Genomic DNA, 21,020 nt, shown 5'->3' with positions numbered 1-21,020 from the left:
CTTCATCTGCAATTAAATTAAGAGGGGAGGTGACTGGTATAGTGAGGTGCAGGGAAGTGGTGGGTAAGAGCTGAACGGTGTTAGGCGATTTCAAGTGAGAGGTTTGGCTGACGAGGGAGCGGAGGGATTGTAGAAATGATGTCAGAACTGGGAGGTGATGGGTGGAAATGACAAAGGACTGACGATGATGGAGTCTGACGGAAGAGGAAAGCACAGCATGGAATGGGGGGCGGGGGAGTGGATACCAGCGGGTGGCAGAGAAAAACAGAATAAGGAAAACTGAATTCGATATTCACGCTTGGACTCTGTTCCGGCAGAACCTGAGGTTCTGTACTTCTAAATTGCAAGGAAATTGAGTCAGGATCCTAACGGCTTCTGCCTGAAACATATCATTCGATTATGGACCCATTTTATCCCCAGAAAATTCTGAAAGCTGGCGGCAAGTTCACATCGATAACCTCTCACTGAATCAGCTGGATTGGTGAATGTGGTGGTAATCTGAGTTTTGAGTCCGACGTTATGCTGTTGTACAAGCATTTATGGCAGTTGTTAAGGTCCTTAGTTCAAGAGAGTGAGATGGCCGGATCAGAATTACTGGAGGAAAGTCTCGGACCAGAAAATTCCACAATCCCTTTGTCTCGACTGATGCTGCTCCACATTCTGAGTTCTTCCAGTAGTTTAATATTCCCTCGAGAATTCAGAACTCCTCCAATCCAGCCGATGGCTGAGCAAATTCAATTCACTGAGTGCCGCTTTCAAATATGATGGGGATGGCGATCTGTGCAGTTTCACGACGCAGGATCCCCACCTGCCGCTGGTCATGGGTACTGCCGGAAGAGCAGAAAGAATGTCGGTCCATGGCATGAACATTGACTTCTCTAACTTCCGTTAATGCCCCTCCACCCCTTCTTACCCCATCCCTGATTTATTTAATCCCCCCCCCCCTTGTTTTTTTCTCTGCCCATCACTCTGCCTGTTTTCCATCTCCCTCTGGTGCTCCCCTCCCCCTTTCTTTCTCCCTAGGCCTCCCGTCCCATGATCCTTTCCCTTCTCCAGCTCTGTATCCCTTTTGCCAATCACCTTTCCAGCTCTTAGCTTCACCCCTCACCCTCCGGTCTTCTCCTATCATTTCGTATTTCCCCCTTCCTTTCCTACTTTCAAATCTCTTACTATCTTTCCTTTCAGTTAGTCCTGACGAAGGGTTTCGGCCCGAAACGTCGACAGTGCTTCTTCCTATAGATGCTGCCTGGCCTGCTGTGTTCCACCAGCATTTTGTGTGTGTTGTTTTCGGTCCACGGCCTTTTTTTTTTTACCACGATGAGGCCACTGTCAGTGGAGGATCCACATCTCATATTTCACTTAGCTAGCGTCCAACCTGATGGCATGAAAATTAATTTCTCCTTCCAGCGATTTTTTTATTCCCTCCCCCTTCCCTCTTCTTTTCTCCGTCCTGGTCTCTTACCTCTTCTCCCTATCAGCCAATCACCTTCCCTAGTGCCCGTCCTTTTCTTTCTCTCTTTGCATATCAGATTCCTTCCTCTCCGGCTCTTTACCTTTCCCACCCACATAGCTTCACATATCACCTTCTAGCTAGTCCTCCTTCCCCTACCCCCCCCCCCCACATTTTTATTCTGACGTCTTTCCCCTTCCTTTCCAGTAGACTGTTTATTCATCTCCGTAGATGCTGCCTGACCTGTTCATTTTGTATGTATTACTCTGGATTTCCTGCATCTGAAAAATCTCTAGTATAACAGAAAATACGCTAGAGACTGGAACAGGAGGAGTAATTTATTGTTTATGGAACCTTGGTATCGGCAGTAAGGGCGGCATTTACCGCCCACAGACTTCATTCCAGAAGCTGGAAACGAGAGACTTCAGCTGGTGCAGTCCATGTGCGGCTGGGCAGCGAGATTTGGACTCCACGACCATAAAGAAACAGCGGATATGTTTCCAGCCAGGAAGAAAGAGCAGAGAGAATTAACAGATTCTGATGTTAGATTCCTCAACAACCTGGGAGAAGTGGTGGTGACCGGAGCACAATTCGGGATTCAGAAGGAAAAGGCGAGCAAACTGATAGGTCGATGGGGATTTTCAAGCTGACTGGATGTAGAGCGGGGTAGTAAATTGCATTAATAATCTTGTTTTTTTTTTGTTTTAATAAAATACTAGCCTTGGTAAACACTTTAGATTTATTGTTAGAGAGTTCAATTAGAAGGGTGAGCAAATGTCCAAACAACGTTTTAAAATTTATGCGATGATCACTGAAAAGATTTGAATTTGTGCCTGTGGCTTGTTAATCAGGCCATTGGACTGCTCGATCGACATCTGAATCGATGCCCCACCAGCGCACCTTGATTTAATGCTGCTGCCTCAATTTAACGAGCTCCTAATGGACTCCGGTTCTTCAGTTTACAGCCAGGTTGAATCCCACGATTTGAACCCCAGCAGCTCAGGCAGAACCGAGCGGAGGGATCAAATCCAGATCCCTGGAGCTAAGAGACAGCAGGTATAATAACTGTCACAGTCTCCTAGCCAGAACCGAGTTTGTGTTTGGGACAGTACAGTGAATTTATCGATTACATAAGATGTACAATACCTGGATCAATTATCATTGTGTTTTCTTTCCCCAGAAATGGTTCCCAACCGTCAACCACTGAATAAAAACATTTTCCCCTCTTCCCTCTAATTCTTCTGACAATTGCATTAAATTGCCCCTGGTTTAGAACCCTGCTGCAATTATATATAGGTTCTTCCTATTCAGTCTGTCGAGACCGCCCATCATTTTATACACCTCGGTTATTTCACAGTGCCTCACATTCGGTTCCATTGCTATTAAACATGGGGTCAGATTACTCGCTGGTCCGTAGTCCAGAACTGAACTGCTTTTTTCCCCAGCTTCTCCCGGGAGAAGTCGTCCCTCGGATACTGCCTCCTGCTCAACAGTGGGCTCCGTGGTAACGCAGAGCCGCTGCCAGAGGAACTGACCGGCTGTGCTGACAGAACGGCTTCGACAGCTAGTCAGACCCTACCCCAGCTCACCAGCTGTCAATGCTACCACTGATGTTAAAAAAATATGCAAACAAACAGTCTACGGGCTTCATGTGACAACAATAACAATGCTTTGGAAAGTACTTCATTGTCAGTGGAGAGTTCAGACATATCCTGAAGAGGACGTTGAAGGTACTGCAACAATGTAAATCTCCCTTTCCTTCCCTCTTTTCCCTTGTCTAAACAATCCTAAACTATGGCCAAACACGGCAGATTTAACTCAGTCCCCTAGGTACTTCCGTACGTCGGCGTCCGTGTTGGGGTTAACAAGTTTAATCCTAGTTCTGCAGAAAGGAAGGAGAGAGAATCTTTGGAACTACAGACCAACCGGTCTGACATCAGGAGTGGGGAAATAATCAGAAGTGTTATGAAGGAAGTGGTAACAGGGCAATTAGAAAATAGTAATGATATATGCCACAGTCGGCACGGATCTATGAAAGGAAAGTCACGTTTCACGCATCTGTTGGAGTTTCCGGAGGCATGGGTGTAACGCAAAGATCAGAACACACGCAGCATTTTGTATCTGAAGGCCGCTGTAAGGAGCCAGTGAGTATTACAGAATATATTAGAGCTCAGGGGTTTGAAGGTAATGTAATGTTGACTGAAGGATCGTTAATGCATGGAAATAAAAAAACGGCAACAAAGGGGTTACGGTTGGTTGTCAGGCTGTGTCTCGATTTGATTATCTCCTTCCCTACACAGTCACTTTTTGACACACCCAGTTCCTCTAACATCTTGTGTGTTACCCCAGATTCATAGAAACATAGAAAACGTACAGCACAATACAAGCCATTCGGCCCACAAAGCCGTGCCGAACATGTCCCTACCTTAGAACTACCTAGGCTTTACCCATAGCCCTCTATCTTTCAAAGCTCCGTGTACCCATGTAGGAGTCTCTTAAAAGGCCCTATCATTTCCGTCTCCACCACCGCCGGCGGTAGCCCATTCCACGCACTCACCACTCCCTGCGTAAAAAAAAACTTACCCCTGACATCTCCTCTGTACCTACTTCCAAGGACCTTAAAACTATGCCCTCTCGTGCTAGCCATTTCAGCCCTGGGGAAAAGCCTCTGACTAGCCACACGATCAACGCCTCTCATTATCTTGTACACCTCTATCAGTTCACCTCTCATCCTCTGTCGCTCCAAAGAGAAAAGGCCGAGTTCAGTCAGCCTATTCTCATAAGGCATGCTCCCCAATCCAGGCAACGTCCTTGTAAATCCAGTAAAATCCAGTATGTGTGTCTCACGTCCATGAGCAGGCCAGTACTGCTACTTGCCTAAAAACTTAGGGAGATTTGGATTGTCAATGCGCAGGCTTCTGCAGATGCCCTGTAACGAGTTCGGCTCAGCACGACTGTACGGTCATCCATCGGTATGATCATTTCAGAGGACCCGCCCTGTGCCCAGCACATAAATGAAATTTCGAAGAAAGCGCGACAGTGCCTCTACTTCCTTAGACGTTTGCGAAGATTCGTCATGACATCTAAACCTGTGACAAACGTCGATAGACTTGAGGTGGAGTGTGCAGATTGGCTGCTTCAAGGCCTGGTGTGGGAAACACCAATGCCCATGAACAGAAAATCCAATTTAAAAAATGTCGTGTTACACAGCTCAGTCCACCTCTGTTACAGTAAAACCTTCCCCGCCATTAAGCACGTCTACATGGAGCGCTGTCGCAGGAAAGCAGCACCCATCATCAAGGATCCCCACCACCCACGGCACGCTGCTGCTGCCATCAGGAAAAAGTACAGGAGCCTCCGGACTTACATCACCAGGAACAGTTATTGCCCGTCAACCATCAAGCTCTAAATTGTTCCCACAACCAATGGACTCACTCTCAAGGACTCTTCATCTCAGACTGTCGACATTTGTTGATTACTATGATTGATTTTATTATTAGTTTTGTGAGCTCAAGCTGGTAATGCCTGATATATAAGTTCGACGGACGGAGTCTAAACCCACTCAAAACGTCGATTGTCAGTTTCCCTCCACGCTGCTGCTTGGCTCTCGGCTCCTCCATATCTTCTTTTATTTTAACGTTGGATCAATTCCACAAGGGACTATCGACTCAGATTCTAGCTCCAGGAATCCTGTCTGGCCTGTTGTACTTTTCCGCCATTTTCCTTTCGTTATCATCAAACTCATTTTCTTCAGAACCGAACTTAGTGTTTTTTTAAATAACTTTAGTCCACAATTGAATACAGATTCCACAAGCTCTATTCGCCTCGATTCAGGCAGGTTATGATTTGTTTCTTCGCGTTTTATTTACACCCACGCTTCTTGCAACCACCCCGAGTCACCTTTACCTTTATTTTCCAGCCTTCACCATCAACATTTGCGCGATTCACTATAATTAGTCGGAGCGGACAAGCCGAGGAACGCAGGACCCGTTGCCCACGGCCGCTGGTGAATCGGCGAAGGTAATCGTTTCAATCACAGTATTTTTACAAAAGTATTTCAGTTCCGTTGATGGATGCAGTTGATGCATAATTAACACGTCGGCAGTTTGAGTATCAATTCGTATTTATTGAAATATCCCCACATTAACATTTCCACCGGATTTATGTTCAGGATCATGGGGGGTTTTACAATACGGAATTTGGGGATCGATTGGAACCCTTTGCGCGCCAACCTGTTGTCAACAGGATATCTGCGTCACAGCCTCTAACCCCCGCTGCGATGCCGGTCCCGGGACCCGACCCTCTTTCACAGATCCAGAGCAGATTCTCAGCCACTTTTTGTCCCAAGTCGCGAAGAACGGATAAAGTTTTTCCGTGAATTTATTCCCAGTGATGGTGTAAAGATGAGACTTGGTGCTGGCATTGTAAAATGAAACTGTTCCAAACTCGTAACTGAGATAAACTCCCACCTTCCAGGGAATGGGACGGGTACGGAGACGGGATTCAGGGCAGGTGTTCACGTAAAGCTGGTTTTCGTTTCGCTCGATGGTCCATACTCCAGTCTCTGGTATTAAAGCGACCCACTTCTTCCTCTCCACAGACTCTGCGGCGACTCCCAGGCTCCAGACTCGACTGCCCGTCACCTGCACCTCCCAGTAATGTCTCCCCGATGTGAAACCCTCCGATCCCAGAACACATTCCCAGTCTCTGAACCTCTTCCCATTGTCAGGGAGATTCCTCCAAGTGTCGGTGCATCTCACACTCTTTCGATCTTCAGACACGTCGAGCCATGGGCTCGCTGTCTCCACATCCAACGTAACAGAATCTGGGGGGAGAAACAGAGAATCAGGGAGTCCCCGGGGATCGGGGAAAACTTGGGCTGCGCGACCCCGACTTCGGGTGAGATTCCGTTTGACGTCAGACACAATCGAATGGCCAATCAATAAAATAGCTTTCTCGGGTTTCACTGAAGTATATCAGAGGGACAATAATCCTCTGTTGAGCGTTTTCTCCTATCTGGAGAGCGGAGATTGTCGAGATGGGCAGCAGCATGCGGACGGGCGAGACAGCGGCAGTGTGAGAGGATCAAGAGACTGTGCGGTAGAGATGTGGAGCCGGGATTTGAGTGCTTCGGCTGGAAAGGGTGGAGATGGAGACAGATTAAGGGGGGAGTGGTGGTGGAGTGGCGTGGCTATTGGGGATTTTAAGTGAAGTCCTGATTATATCAAATGGAGGCAGTGGTGAGGGGTTAGGTGACCTGATCCTGCCCTATATTCAAATTGAAAGGGTATTGCTTCCACCATGGAAGGAGTCCAGAGGTGAATGGTCCAGTGTGAAATACAGTGAGTGGAGACTGAAAGATTGGAGGGCACTGAGGGAGACGACATTCATGTGTGGAAGAGGTGGAATGCCTGCAGCCAAGAGCGGATTCAACTGCCGGACATCAGCGAGGGATTTGACAAGATGTTCAGCTGGTCCAGAAGGTGAAACCACATGGATCCAAGCTGGAAATGTATTGTTGGCTTACAATTACAGAGCACAAGGACAACAAATTTGTATCAAATTTACCTTGCTTTATGGCATCAAACAATCCTCTCCACACCGTATACAATAAGGGCTGGTCGATTTTTTCTACCGGCAAGGAACCATCTGTCATGGACACTGTCTGGGCCTCATCAGTAAACCTGCAAATATTAAACTGCTGATTATAAACAGCAACAATTCACAAATAATTTTATGGGGAAAAAAGTAAGGCTGCAGTGAAGACCATGTCTTACCTGCTCTTCTGGTGAGACTCCTCCTGAAAGAAATGAAACATAAATCTGTACTGACTGACTAACTGTCCACATCTTAACAGCAGGAGTTCCATCAAATTCAAGCCCCTGAACATTCCCATTTCCCAACTCTCAGTCCTCATGACACGCAACTGGAAAAGGGATATTGGAGTCTGCAACTCAAAGGATAAAACTTCAGTCAAGTTCAAGGAGGTTGGACACTGCTGTGTGGACAGGTTGTCAGTGATGATCAGGAAGGTGAATTTAAAATTATCGATGGATTTAACTTGGTTGGAGAGGGTGTGAATATTTCTACTTTTACCTCTGTGTAATGGTCTGTTACCTCTGGTGTTACCTTGGGTAGTAGATGTCTCAGATCATCTGCTGAACAGTCTCAAACTCAAGGACCTGTTTCATTTTGTCACCAATGACGTAGGTAAAAAGTGGATGAGGTCCGATGTAATGAGTATCAGGAAGAAAGAAAAGAGGAATTGGTGCAGGTGGTAGGGTTTCAAAATACTTGGATCATTAAAGCCTCTCCTGGGGCAGGAACAATCTGTACAAGAGGGAGGGGTTGCAACTTAACTGAAGTGGAACCAATATCCTGGCTAGGGGGATCTCTAATACCACTTGAGAGGGTTTAATCCAGTTTAGAAGGGAGATCCAGAACAACAGGTTAGAAAGTGGAGGTGTTGAGAAGAATATAGATATCATGACCAGTAAGAGCAGAGAGGAGCAAGGTAATAGACACAATAGGATAGATGGGTTAAAGTGTGTGTATGAAGGGAGGTGAATTTTGAGCATGGAACAGCACATGTTCCAACATGTTGTGTCCATTACAGTGATGTGGTTGAGAGAGGGACAGGAATTAATACTAACGTTCCAAGGATTTGATGTTCTAAAAAGTATGGAGTAGGAGATAAATGGAAGTGGGTGTAGTATGCTATTAATCAGCGACATAATTACACCTGCACTCAGTGCAGCCATAAAAGGGTGCTCATCCACGGGTAGAGCTTCACAATCAGAAATCACGCTGGTCGGGTTAAACTACAGACCCCACACCCAACACCCCACCACAAGCAACTGCGACAGTGTGGAAAAGCTATGCAGGCAGAAGGTGGAAAGCTGTATAAACAACCGGATTGTGGTAAGTGAGTTCAACTTCCCTAATATAGATTGGGACCTCCCGAATTCCAACATTTAATGCATCCAGGAGGGTTCTAAAAATCAATTTGTGACAGTTCAACAAGAGGAAGGACAAAAGTGAAACGTGTTCGGTAACGAGCCTGGCCAATTGAATGTCTTGTTTTTCATCGGAGCATGGTTAGGGAACAGTAGACACAGCTCCTTAAATGTTATGGCAGCCATTGACAAAGATAAATACAAACTTTACAGGAGAGTACGGAAGTTACAAGAATATTAAACAGGAACTAGAGAGAGTTAATTGGAAACAGTTGACATTTGGTTAATCTACATCTGGCATGTGGAGAGTGTTTACAGAACAATTGAACAGAGTATAGGACAGCTGAACATTGAATTCTCCAACTTCCAGTAATTCTCCCCCCATCCGTTCCCCCATCCCAGTTTCACTCTGCCACCTCCTCCAGATGCCTATCACCTCCCTTATGGTTCCGCCTCCTTCTACTACCCATAGCGCTTTCCCCTTACATTCCTTCTTCACCTTTCCTGCCTATCCCCTCTCTGCTTCCCCTCCCTCACCCCTTGATCTTTCCCCTTACTGATTTTTCACCTGCCACCTACCAGCTTTCTCCTTCCCACCCTCCCCCACCTTCTTTATAGGACCTCTGCCCCCTCCCTCTTCAGTCCTGATCTGAGTTGACTGTTCTTTCCGTGGATGCTGTCTGATCTGCTGGGTTCCTCCAGCGTATTGTGCATGTTGTATAGGGCAGCTATGTCCCAGCAGGAAGGATGGACAAGGATGGTAAGGTAAAGCAACATTAGATGATGAGAGAGAAGATAAAAGAATTATATGTAAGGTCGTGTAAACTAAATTCAACAGAGCTTTTCAGGTTTGCAAAGAAGCCAGTAAAGAACTCCAGAAGGAAATTATGAGAACCAGGAACGGCCACGAAAAGTCCTTGACAAGTAGGATGAACTAGGATCTCAAGACATTCTATACATGCATCAGAAGCAAGTGATAACAATGGAGCGGGATAAAGAAGACAAAGGATAAAGCGGAGAACATGTGTTTGGAGGCAGAGAATGTCTGTGATGTTCTAAAGAAGTAATTTACATCACTATTTACCAATTTAGTCTTATATTCAATCTGGTTGCTTCATTGGCACCTTCCCTTTAGAGAAGCTGCAGAAGCATCTTACCAGGATGCCTCCTAGATTAGCGGGCATGTGCTATAAGGGGAGGCAGGACAGGCTTGTGTTGTTTTCTCTGGAGTGGAGGGTGTTGAGGGGGAGATCTGATAGAGGTTTCTAAGATTATGAGAGGAAAAGATGGGGTAGACAGCTGGTATCTTTTCACATGGTTAAAATGTCTAATATTGGAGGACAGTATTTACGATGAGAAGGACTAAAGACACTCACTGCCTCACAACAGTTATTACATATGACTGTTACTGGAATTGAGTGTGAGATTCAGGAAATACATATTTTGCTGAAACAATATATGTAGAGATATTGTAAAATATGCTGAAATATTGTAGAGGCCAATCTGGGGACAATAACAGCCCCAGAACAGACCATGTGTTTATTAGATTTAAATCGGAGTTTTACCAATTGGCCAACATTTCATTTGTTTAAAATATGTCACTCCCTATTTGGAACGGAGCTCACATTTTGTGACTGTGCACTTTTCCTGAACCAAACTCTAATATAACCTCTCACCTGCAGAAACATCACACTGTCGTTTTCATCCAACTGTTGCAGTAAATTTGAGAGTTCCTCCAGAAGAGAATTCAAATTCTCTTGAATCTCTCGAAGGTTTTTCTGCATTGAGTTTAGAATCCTCTCCTCTTCATCTCTGAGATCTCTGAGTAAGCGCTGCTCTTTCTCGTTGAGAATCTGGTGTATTTCAGCAATCTGCGAAGTGATGTGGGACTGTAGGCTGCTGGACTGCTCCTGTCAAATGAAAGACACTGATTCATGTACTTATGGCGGCATTGGACGCCCTTATGACCATGAAAGTTGACTGTCGTGGGCAAAGTACTGGAGAGTTTAACATCGGTAGCTGAGCGAAGGGCGCTGAGTAGGCTACGGTCAATTATGGAAAACCCTGAACATCCTCTACATAGCACCATCCAGAGACAGAGAAGCAGTTTCAGCGACAGGCTACTATCGATGCAATGCTCCTCAGACAGGATGAAGAGGTCAATACTCCCCAATGCCATTAGGCTTTACAATTCAACTGCCAGGACTTAAGAACTTTTTTTTAAAAGCTATTATTAATGCTTTTTGAGTTAGTGAGTTAGATGCATTTCATATTATTACTGAGTTAAGTATTGTATGTAATTAGCTTTTGCTACAACAAGTGTATGGGACATTGGAAAAAATGTTGAATTTCCCCATGGGGATGAATAAAGTATCTATCTATCTATCTATCTATCTATCTGTTCCTCCATTTAAAGTCTATCCCATTTCCTGACATTCTCCTGATCACTTTTCTCCCTCACATTATCTCCCTGATGATTCACATACCACCCAATGTAATTCACAAAGTTAATTAAAGTGACTATTTAACCGTTGACCCAGAAATACTTTTGGATGAGCCCAGTCATGGACACGGAAGAGAGTAAACTCAACGCAGTCAGCAGGATCGAAACCGGTCATAGGATGTGGGAAACCACAGGGCTACCTGCTGCAAAACTGCAATTGAGCATGAAATGGAACCAGACCACGAGAGTATCAGAATTCTCCTCAGGAAGCCTCACCCGAACTCGGGAGATCTTCTCTTTCTGTTGCCGTTCCATTTCTTGGAGCACTGATTTCTTTTCTGTGAGAAATTTTTATGGAAGATGTCACCCGATCCTAGGAATCAGTAAATAAGACCGTCAGAAAATAAAGATACAATGGGCAGAATGCGTGTTCAGTATATTTTACCTTGTAGAGTTTAACAGCTTCTTTAATCAGCATGAAGTCATGACACTTGTGCTCCTGCGCAGCCGCACAAATCACGCAGATCAATTTCCTATCAGTTTCACAAAACAGCTTCAATTCTTCCTCGTGTTCTCCGCAGTGAAGTTTACTTTCCTTCTCTTTCGGCTTCAGATATAGTTTTCGAGCTTTCTCAGCCAGTCTCCCTAACACCCGACTTGCTTTGAGGGTCCGGTCCGCAAACTCCGTTTTACATTCCGGGCAGGAGATGTTCTCATCCCTTTCCCAACAGCGTGTGATACAGGAGCGGCAGAAATTGTGTTCACATTCCAGTGATACTGGATCAGTGAAGAAATCCAGGCAGATGGGACAAATTGCCTCCTCGATTAGACTCGCGACGTGATCTTTGGAAGCCATGTTAAATCCCGGCACTTCCTGATTCGGGATCATTTCAATTTTGAGGAGCTGCTGAGCCCCTGCAGTACCGGGATTGTCCACTGTACGCGCTGCAATCTCTAAATACAGAGCGTTCTGTTGTTGCAAGTAAATGTCCTGGCCGCTTCTGACGAATCACAGAAAACGAAGGGAACAGAAAGAGAACACGTCTGAATGTGAAAGAAACCAGAAGGAAGTATCCGTGCCCGGCCAGGGTATATGGAAAACTGAACAGGAACTGAAATAATTATGTTTGACAGAAAGCTGGGTGGCAGTGTGAAATGTCAGGAGGATGTTATGAGAATGCAGGGTGACTTGGACAGGTTGGGTAAGTGGGCAAATGTATGGCAGATGCAGTTTAATGTGGATAAATGTGAGGTTATCCACTTTGGTGGCAAGAACAGGAAGGCAGATTACTATCTGAATGGTGTCAAGTTAAGAAAAGGGGAAGTACAATGAGATCTGGGTGTCCTTGTTCATCAGACACTGAAAGTAAGCATGCAGGTACAGCAGGCAGTGAAGAAAGCTAATGGCATGTTGGCCTTCATAACAAGGGGAGTTGAGTATAGGAGCAAAGAGTTCCTTCTGAAGTTGTACAGGGCCCTGCTGAGACTACAGCTGGACTATTGTGTTCAGTTTTGGTCTCCAAATTTGAGGAAGGACATTCTTGCTATTGAGGGAGTGCAGTTCTGTAGACACACGGCACTGAGTTCCCCACTTGCCGCACAGCCTCACACTGATCATGGGCAGTTTCCATCCACAAGCTCGGATTAGCCTCTTGGCAGGAAACCATTCCAGCATTCTCGTAGAATGTTGGAGCTGCTGCTCGGTAACTTTTAGTTACCGCGGATTTTCCTGAACTACAGGCTCATTAGGAATTCTGGTGTTCTCGGGAGTTACTTCCTTTCCCAGGGCACCGAGGAAACAGGTGACGGAGCGCTGGTCAAGGAAAGACGAACAATTGCCGAAATGGGGAAATAAGCACCAATGCAGCATTAAAGTTATCACATTCCATTGCAGGGTCAGCTGACACCCTCTGGTAAATGGAACCACTACAACCTATTACCCAAATACGCTAGCCGCACTTAACGTATCACTCTCCACAATTTCCGCCATGTCCAATGGGATCCCAACTGCAGGCACATCTTTCCCTCCCACTTCCGCATTCTCCGCGGAAGGCGGAGGGATCGCGTTCTCCGGGACTCCCTTGTCCACTCGTCCCTCGCCACCGATTTCCGATTCCCCCCCCCCCCGGCAATTACCCCTAAAATTGTTCTGTGCGACATGCCCCAACTCCTCCTCCCTCATCAATTCAGGCCCCCAAAACATTCTTTCCAGCGGAAACGGCGCTTCACCTGTAAGTTTGTCAGGGTCTCATTTATTGCATTCTGTGATCCCGTTACGGTCTCCTCTAACATCGGTAAGATCCGATCCAGATGGGAGACAGCAGCGTCGTGCGCCGTCCTCTGCCACGGTCAAGATCTCCTGATAGCCACCCACTGCAATTCCACTTCCCATTCCCACACCGACTTGTCCATTTTAGACCTTCTGTACCGCCATAATGATGCTAGAAACGGGTTGGAGGAGCAACGCCTCATATTCTGTATCAATAGTCTCCAACATGACCTATCAACACTGATTTCTCGAACCCGGTTACCTCTCCTCTCGACATCCCGATATGTTTTCCATCAGTCTGGTAGCACTCTCGCCCCTTTCTGCCCACGTCTCCTCTGCTATGCGCTGCCCTCTGGTTCCTCCGCCCTTCCCTTTATTTAATTTCTGCTACCTTGTCCTGACCGATTCCTTCCCCTTCAAACCTTTACATTCTCGCGTCATCCGCTTTACGTCGCCCCTCCTCTACCTACTTCTCCCTCCCCTGGTCTCACCTATGTCCTGTCAGCAGGGGATTCTCACCTCACCCTACGTTTTTGTTTATTCTGGATTCTGCCGCTTCCATTTCATTTCCTGTCTTGATGTGTCAAGAAATGTAGAGGAGGCCTGACCCAAATGCGGAGAGGATTCAGCGGTGAGCGATCACTTTAATAACAAACTGCGAAATTCAAGCCACGAGGGCCACAAAGCAAGAGAGAACAAATACTTAACACGACAAGACGACAAGGTGACCGGAGGCTAGGAGTAACTAGCCGAGGCAGGCTGGTCCGTACGAGCGAACAGGACTGCGGATGACAGCCGGGTTTAAGTGACGAGTTGGCAACGAGTGGCAGGCGACTCTTAGCTGGCTGGAGAGTGAGGTCCATCCGCCTGTGCCGGCCTGACATGATGAATGGTCTCGACCCGAAACCTTGACTGTTTATTTCTCTCATGAAATGCTGATTTCCAACAGCATTCCAACTCAAGATGCCCAGTATCTGCAGAGTCTCCTGTGTCGTTTCCACAATGGAACTGGGCGACATGTTTCCTGGGCTGAGATATCCTTGAGCCGCCTCACAGGTGCCAGTTGGGCGCAGCAGCCGAGAGCCTTCGAGATCTCCGACGTTCCGGAAAAGGCGTTGTATCTCCGGCAGCGGTACTTTCAGCCCGCATCACGTTCCCAGCCGGTCTCACGCATTCCCATTCTCTCACTCTGTCGTCCCCATATTGACTTATTTTAATTTTATTAAAGTGTGGTTGATACAGAGAGGGCGATAAAAGAAGAGAGTGAGACAGTTGCTGAGGGGAATTTATTGTGACTCTAAGCGCGCATTTCCAGCGCATGGAGACCCACTTACAACAATCAGCGATAACGTCCGGGAAACAATACCAACTCCGATTGGCTAGGCAGTTAGTACCGCCTCGTGTCAGTAGGTTGATTGTTGAGCACTCCGAGCGGAATGCAGGCCTGGTTTCGGAACCGGTAGCGAGTGGATCCAGGGAGAGACTGGAGATCGTGAGCTGCACATTGGACGAAGGCGGCAACACCGGCCGGAGCTGAGAAACCTTCCAGTCGCGGGGTTGAAATGATCCTGGTGGAGATTCCATGAGATGTTTCCGCTAAACGGAAGGTGCCCGACCTCCACCCGCCGTGGATAAGGACCTGTTTGCAGCTGCCACCTCAAGCCTCCTCCTCCTCCTGCTGGAAGACGGGAGCTGTAGCGTAGCGGCTGCTGAAGGATCTCTGGTGCTCTCACCTCTCCCTGTGCAATCCGACTGACTGAAGGGCGAGAGAGAACAGGGCGCAAATGTAAACTTTTGTTTCAGAAAAACTAACGCAGGGAGGGAGACCGGGCCTGTGCACAGTGTTCCGTGTGTTCCAGCGGTCTTACCAGCATGCCATATCAATTCAGACAGGGTTTTACTCTTGTATTCAAACATTCTTTCATCTTCAAAAACAGATACAACAGATCGTCGGTCATGAACCTAAAGGGCAGGTATTGTAAAAGTTTGAGGTTCATACTTCGGGCCACGTCCAGGACGGAAAAGAAATCCCACTGGATAGGCCACACAGTTCTTGTTGAGGTGACGGGTGTCCCAGTCAATCGTAAGTGAGTCTGGGTGGCAGATGGAGCGAAAGACCCACTGGAAGACAGACAGAAAGAGGGGCAGAAAGAAATCCACACTGGCATCGGAGTGTGAAGACCTTTACCTCTTCACTCCCTGTTGTGAAACTTTTTCTGAACCCTTTCTGGCTTAATAACTTCCTTTCTCAGCTGGGTAACCAGAATTGTTACATTACTCTGAGTGTGGTCTCAACAATGTTTTGTCTAGCTTTACCATAACATGTCAACTCTTGTACTGAATGCCTTGACCAATGAAGGAAAGGGTGTCATGTGCCTTCTTCACCACTTTGTCGAACTATATCTTCAATCTCAGGGAACTGTCAATGTGTTCCCTCGTGTTGTACAACAGTTCTTGGGTCCCTGCTATTCCCTATGTATATCCTTCCCTGGTATAACTTCCCAAAAAGCACCACTTCCTACGTGTCTGATTTGAATACCTTCTGCCGTCACTTTCCCAGTTAACTGATGTCCTGTTGTAACTTTAGTCGAGCTTCTTCACTGTCCACCACATCACCAGGTTTGGTGTCATCTGTAAGCTGTCAGGTTATTTCTTCAGCGGTTCGATCGAGGCACGACTGCGCAAGCGCGTGGACGTCAGCCGGTTAGAAAAGCGAGAGGAGTTTAAAAGCGAGAAGGCTTCACAGAACGGACGACGGAGAAGAGGAAGACAAAGTAGCAGGGCTTTGGCTCAACGAGGCTTAGGCAATAACGGGTCGAGGCGAGGTAGGTTGTCAGAGACAGGAAGAACGTGTGTGAGGGGGTTGGTCTGTGCTGGGTGTCAGATGTGGGAAGTCCAGGAGACCCCTAGCCTCCCGGAAGGCCGCATCTGCACCAGGTGCATCGAGCTGCAGCTCCTTAGAGACCACGTGAGGGAACTGGAGATGCAGCTCGATGACCTTCGTCTGGTCAGGGAGAGTGAAGGGATGATAGAGGGAGGCTAGAGGCAGGTAATCACACGGGGGCTTCGGGAGACCGAGTTTAGATGGGATGGAGTTTGTTGGGTGTGTTCAGGAAGGTTTCCTTACACAATATGTAAGTAAATATGCAAGAGGAGAGGCTGTACTTGATCTGGTAATTGGGAAATGAACCTGGTCAGGTGTCAGATCTCTCACTGCGAGAACATTTTGGAGATAGTGATCACAATTCTATCTCATTTACCATAGCTTTGGAGAGGGATAGGAACAAACAAGTTAGGAAATCGTTTAATTGGAGTAAGCGGAAATATGAGGCTATCAGGCAGGAACTTGTACGCATAAACTGGGAACAGATGTTCTCAAGGAAATGTACGAGAGAAGTGTAACAAATGTTCAGGGGATATTTGTGTTGAGATCTACATAGGTACGTTCCAATGAGACAGAGAAAGGATGGTAGGATACAGGTACCATGGTGTACAAAGGCTGTTGTAAATCCAGTCAAGAAGAAAAGCTTACGAAGGTTTCAAAAAACGAAGTAATGATAGAGATCTAGAAGATTATAAAGCTAGCAGGAAGGAGCTTAAGATGCAAATTAGGAGAGCCAGAAGGAGCCTTGAGAAGGCTTTGGCGGGCAGGATTAAGGAAATCTCCAAGGCATTCTAAAAGTATGTGAAGAGCAAGAGGATAAGATGTAAGAGAACAGGACCAATCAAGTGTGACAGTGGAAAAGTGTGTATGGAACTAGAAAAGACAGCAGAGGTACTTAATGAATAATTGAGCAAGAAAGAGGATGTGCTGGAGCTTTTGGAAAACATCAAGTTGGATAAGTCACCGGGACCGGACGGGATGCACCCCAGGCTGCTCTGGGAGGCGAGGGAGGAGATTGCTGATCCTCTGGCGATGATCTTTGCATCATCAATGGAGACAGGAGAGGTTCCGCAGGCACACAGATGTTCTTCCCTTATTCAAGAAAGGGAGTAGATGTAGCCCAGGAAATTACAGACCAATGAGACTTACTTCAGTGATTGGTAATTTGATGGAAAAGATCCTGCGAGGCAGGATTTATGAACATTTCGAGAGGGAGGCATAATATGATTAGGAATAGTCAGCATGCCTTTGTCAAATGCAGGTCGTGCCTTATGAGCCTGATTGAATTTTTTGAGGATGAGACTGAACATATTGATGAAAGTAGATTTCAGTAGATCAACTTCAGTAGATTTCTGCAAAACATTTGATAAGCTACCCCATTCAATGCTTATTGGGAAAGTAAAGAGGCATGGGATCCAAGGGAACATTGTTTCGTGGATCCAGAATTGGCTTGCCCGCAGGCAAAGGGAGTCATATTCTGCATGGAGGTCTGTGACCAGTGGTGTGTCTCAGGGATCTGTTCTGGGACCCTTACTCTTCATGATTTTTATAAATGACCTGGATGAGGAAGCCGAGGGATGGGTTAGTAAACTTGCTAATGACACTAAGGTTGGGGGTGTTGTGGATAGTTTGGAGGCTGTCAGAGGTTACAGTGAGACATCAATAGGATGCAAAACTGGGTTGAGAAGTGGCTAATGGAGTTCAAACTATATAAGTGTCAGGTGGTTCATTTTGGTAGGTCAAATATGTTGGCAGAATATAGTATTAATGGTAAGACTCTTGGCAGTGTGGAGGATCAGAGGGATCTTGGGGTCCGAGTCTATAGGACACTCAAAGCTGCTGCGCAGGTTGACTCTGTGGTTAAGGAAGCATACGGTGCATTGGCCTTCATAAACCGTGAGACAGAGTTTAGGAGTCGAAAGGTAATGTTGCAGCTCTATAGGACCCAGGTCAGACCCCACTTGGAGTACTGTGCTCAGTTCTGGTCGCCTCACTACATGAAAGATGAGGAAACAATAGAAAGGGTGCAGAGGAGATTTACAAGGATGTTGCCTGGATTAAGGAGCATGACTTCTGAGAATAGGTTGAGTGAACTCGGCCTTTTCTTCTTGGAGCGAAGGAGGATGAGAGGTGATCAGATAGAGGTGTATAAGATGATGAGAGTCATTGATCGTGTGGATAGTCAGACCCTTTTTCGCAGGGTTGAAATGGCTAACACGAGAGGGCAAAGTTTTAAGATGCTTGGAAATAAGTACAGAGGAGATCTCAGGGGTGAGTATTTTTTTTACGCTGAGTGGTGAGTGCGTGGAATGGGCTGCCGGCGACAGTGGTGCCGGCGGATGTGATAGGGTCGTTCAAGAGACTCCAGGATAGGTACGAGGAGCTTAGAAAAATAGAGGGCTATGGGTAAACCTAGGTAAATTCTTAGGTAAGGACATGTTCGGCACAGCTTTGTGGGCTGAAGTGCCTGTATTGTGCTGTAGGCTTTCTATGATTCTATGTTTGTTACTAGCCACGCCACCCACATTCTCACCCAGACCATTAATATATCTGTGCAACCCCATTGTACAGGGCGTCTCTGGGAACGGCTCGTTAGCCACGGGACTCAGCACCGAGAAAAGCTTCCTTTCTTCGGGTTTGTATGTTTAAGGCGTATACGACTTTGTCGCGCCTGATCCTTAAGACTGGGATGTCCCGCCCACCCAGACCCCGGTTTGTGTGGATGCTGTGTGGCTTACTGTCCTGCAATAGCCCATCGACATGAAATAACAGATCGCACACTGCATACAATTATGAAGTATATTTACGAACGTTAACTTAAACAAAGTGTTAGTAAAGAAAAGAAAGGAATAAATGCAAAGAGGGTCCATTATAATTAAACAGTCGTATATGCCCAGGTCGGAGCACATATCTTCCAAAAAATATATTCACCGATCCTCCCTAGACCTGCCCGCTTTGGCTCCATCTAATGGCGTCTCCCACTGGAGGAAGTCCTATAAACGGTTCTCTCGGGCGTCTTCTCTCTTCATCTCCCGTCGAACAAAGATAAAGATGCTCTCCCCTCCCAACCGGTGTCAGTCACAAAGCCTCCCCCCACCCCGGCCATCTCGAACCTTTTCCCCCTTTCTACTCTCCTGATTGGTTTGCCCATATTCCAAAGCATCCCTTATCTCTGACAGTAACCCAAACACCGTTTCTGCAGAAAGACCAATACACGAAATACCCTACAACGTTTGCGGTAAAACACTTACCAGGGCATTACACTCCACCCCAATCAAAAGTAGTCATGACTTTGAAATTTATGAAACCCCCATTAATAACACAATTTTCAAAGGCATTGCGTGATGTCAGGACATCCGACCCATAAGTGAACGGTAGTGACGTATCTCACTAGAGGAATAGGGCAACACTTTATTCCTTCTGTGCGACATAGGCCAGCCTATCTGGAGGTTTCCTTTGTCTTTGAGTCCTCCTTATCCCACCGTCTACTTCAGTTCCAGACACCCCCTGGGATCTTCTCTGTCTACGTGGAGAGGTGCCCCCATGTCCATTACTCGTGCCTTCCGGCAGATCAGGTCCCCTTGACACTGCTCCATTTCTATCTTTGATATCTCTTTTTTTGCCTTTTCAAGGTTCTTTTTGAAAACCCTGTCCTGGAATTACACGCTGACTTCGGTACTTTGCGGAGACCACCGGCCGCTTTTTGATATGCCACGGCTGCGGCCTGGAATATTAGCGCTCCTTCAAGGTGCCGGGTTTTCTTGGCTCTGGAGTTGGGAGGACTCGAGGTCGGTGCCTCCGCAGGAAACTGGTGTGTCGTGGGAGTATACAGAATATCAAAAGCAGTTAGCTGGCTGTGTGCCCAGGGACCCGAGTACTTTGGGCACAGTACTAGGAAAAGGGGACACAGCTGACTTTTAACACCATGAATTAGCGAGTTGCTTTGTTATGTCTCCCCTCTCGCTGTGAAACGTGGACACCTCTTTTTTCCCTTATTAGGGGGAGGGAGTGAGGGAGGGGGGGGAGAGAGAGAGAGAGAGAGAGACAGAGAGAGAGAGAGAGAGAGAGAGAGAGAGAGAGAGAGAGAGAGAGAGAGAGAGAGAGAGAGAGAGAGAGAGAGAGAGAGAGAGAGCTATGTTGAATACCCGGTGAATGTGGTATGTGAATGTGAATGTCTTTGGGATACTGCAAGTCTGTGTCTTTATTGATGTTTTGCTGCACGCTTGAGTGCTCGGTGAGGGGTGCCGATTTTTTTTTTCTCTGGGTTGCTTTGCTGCTGCTTATGCGTGGGAGGGGGGAGCTGGGGGGGGGCTTTGGGTTTCTAACATTTAAATGTCATTCATTCTTTGGGGCACTCCTCTGTTTTCGTGGATGTCTGTGAAGAAAAAGAATTTCTGGGTGTATATTGTATACATTTCTCTGATATTTAATGTACCTACTGCAGCTTAACTGAGCTCAGCTTCATTCAAGTTACTTCAGTCTCCCTTCATTGTCCAACCACAAGCCTGCCTGTCCAGTGCTAGACCCCCACCCCCGTTTCATCTGCATCAGCGTGTGGAAGTTTGGGAATCTCTTGGTGAATTATTGGGGAGTTTGTGTAGGGTATCATATACCATATCCCTATTTCCTCATCCTCTGAGTCCACCACATTCAGTGGTTGGGTCCCTTCCAGGCCTTTCCACTACTTGGCTTCGTGTTCTCCCCCATTGCCGTATTGTCCTTTTACTAGGTGTAGAGTCTATGTAGGTCAACACGTATCTCTTGTCGCAGAGCTGGAAGGTGGTTCCAATGGAGAAACGTAACAGGTTCATTCACATCCTCTGGTTTCACTCGGAACACTGGTACGTTTGTCATCTGACTTTCCCCTACGTAAGGCATAGCTGTCAGCCAGCTTATGCTTCCCAGGTAGACCTAAATTCTTTATGAGTATTCTGTCTGCAAGCATCAGTTGGGAGAACCTAATCTTTTGATCATATCTTCTCTTATTTCCTTGATTCTGTTTGGTAACAGGGACCTCT

The 21,020-nt window shown here is 46.7% G+C and overlaps 1 pseudogene; it reads right to left on the bottom strand.

The window, feature by feature from the left end:
* Nucleotides 1-5,083: 5,083 nt before the first annotated feature.
* Nucleotides 5,084-11,445, bottom strand: LOC140720317 (zinc-binding protein A33-like; annotated as a pseudogene).
* Between the last annotated feature and the right edge of the window lie 9,575 nt (nt 11,446-21,020).

Source organism: Hemitrygon akajei, chromosome 2 (assembly GCF_048418815.1).
Source record: "Hemitrygon akajei chromosome 2, sHemAka1.3, whole genome shotgun sequence".
NCBI classification, from domain to species: Eukaryota; Metazoa; Chordata; class Chondrichthyes; order Myliobatiformes; family Dasyatidae; genus Hemitrygon; species Hemitrygon akajei.
This window is presented reverse-complemented; position numbering and strand designations above follow the sequence as displayed.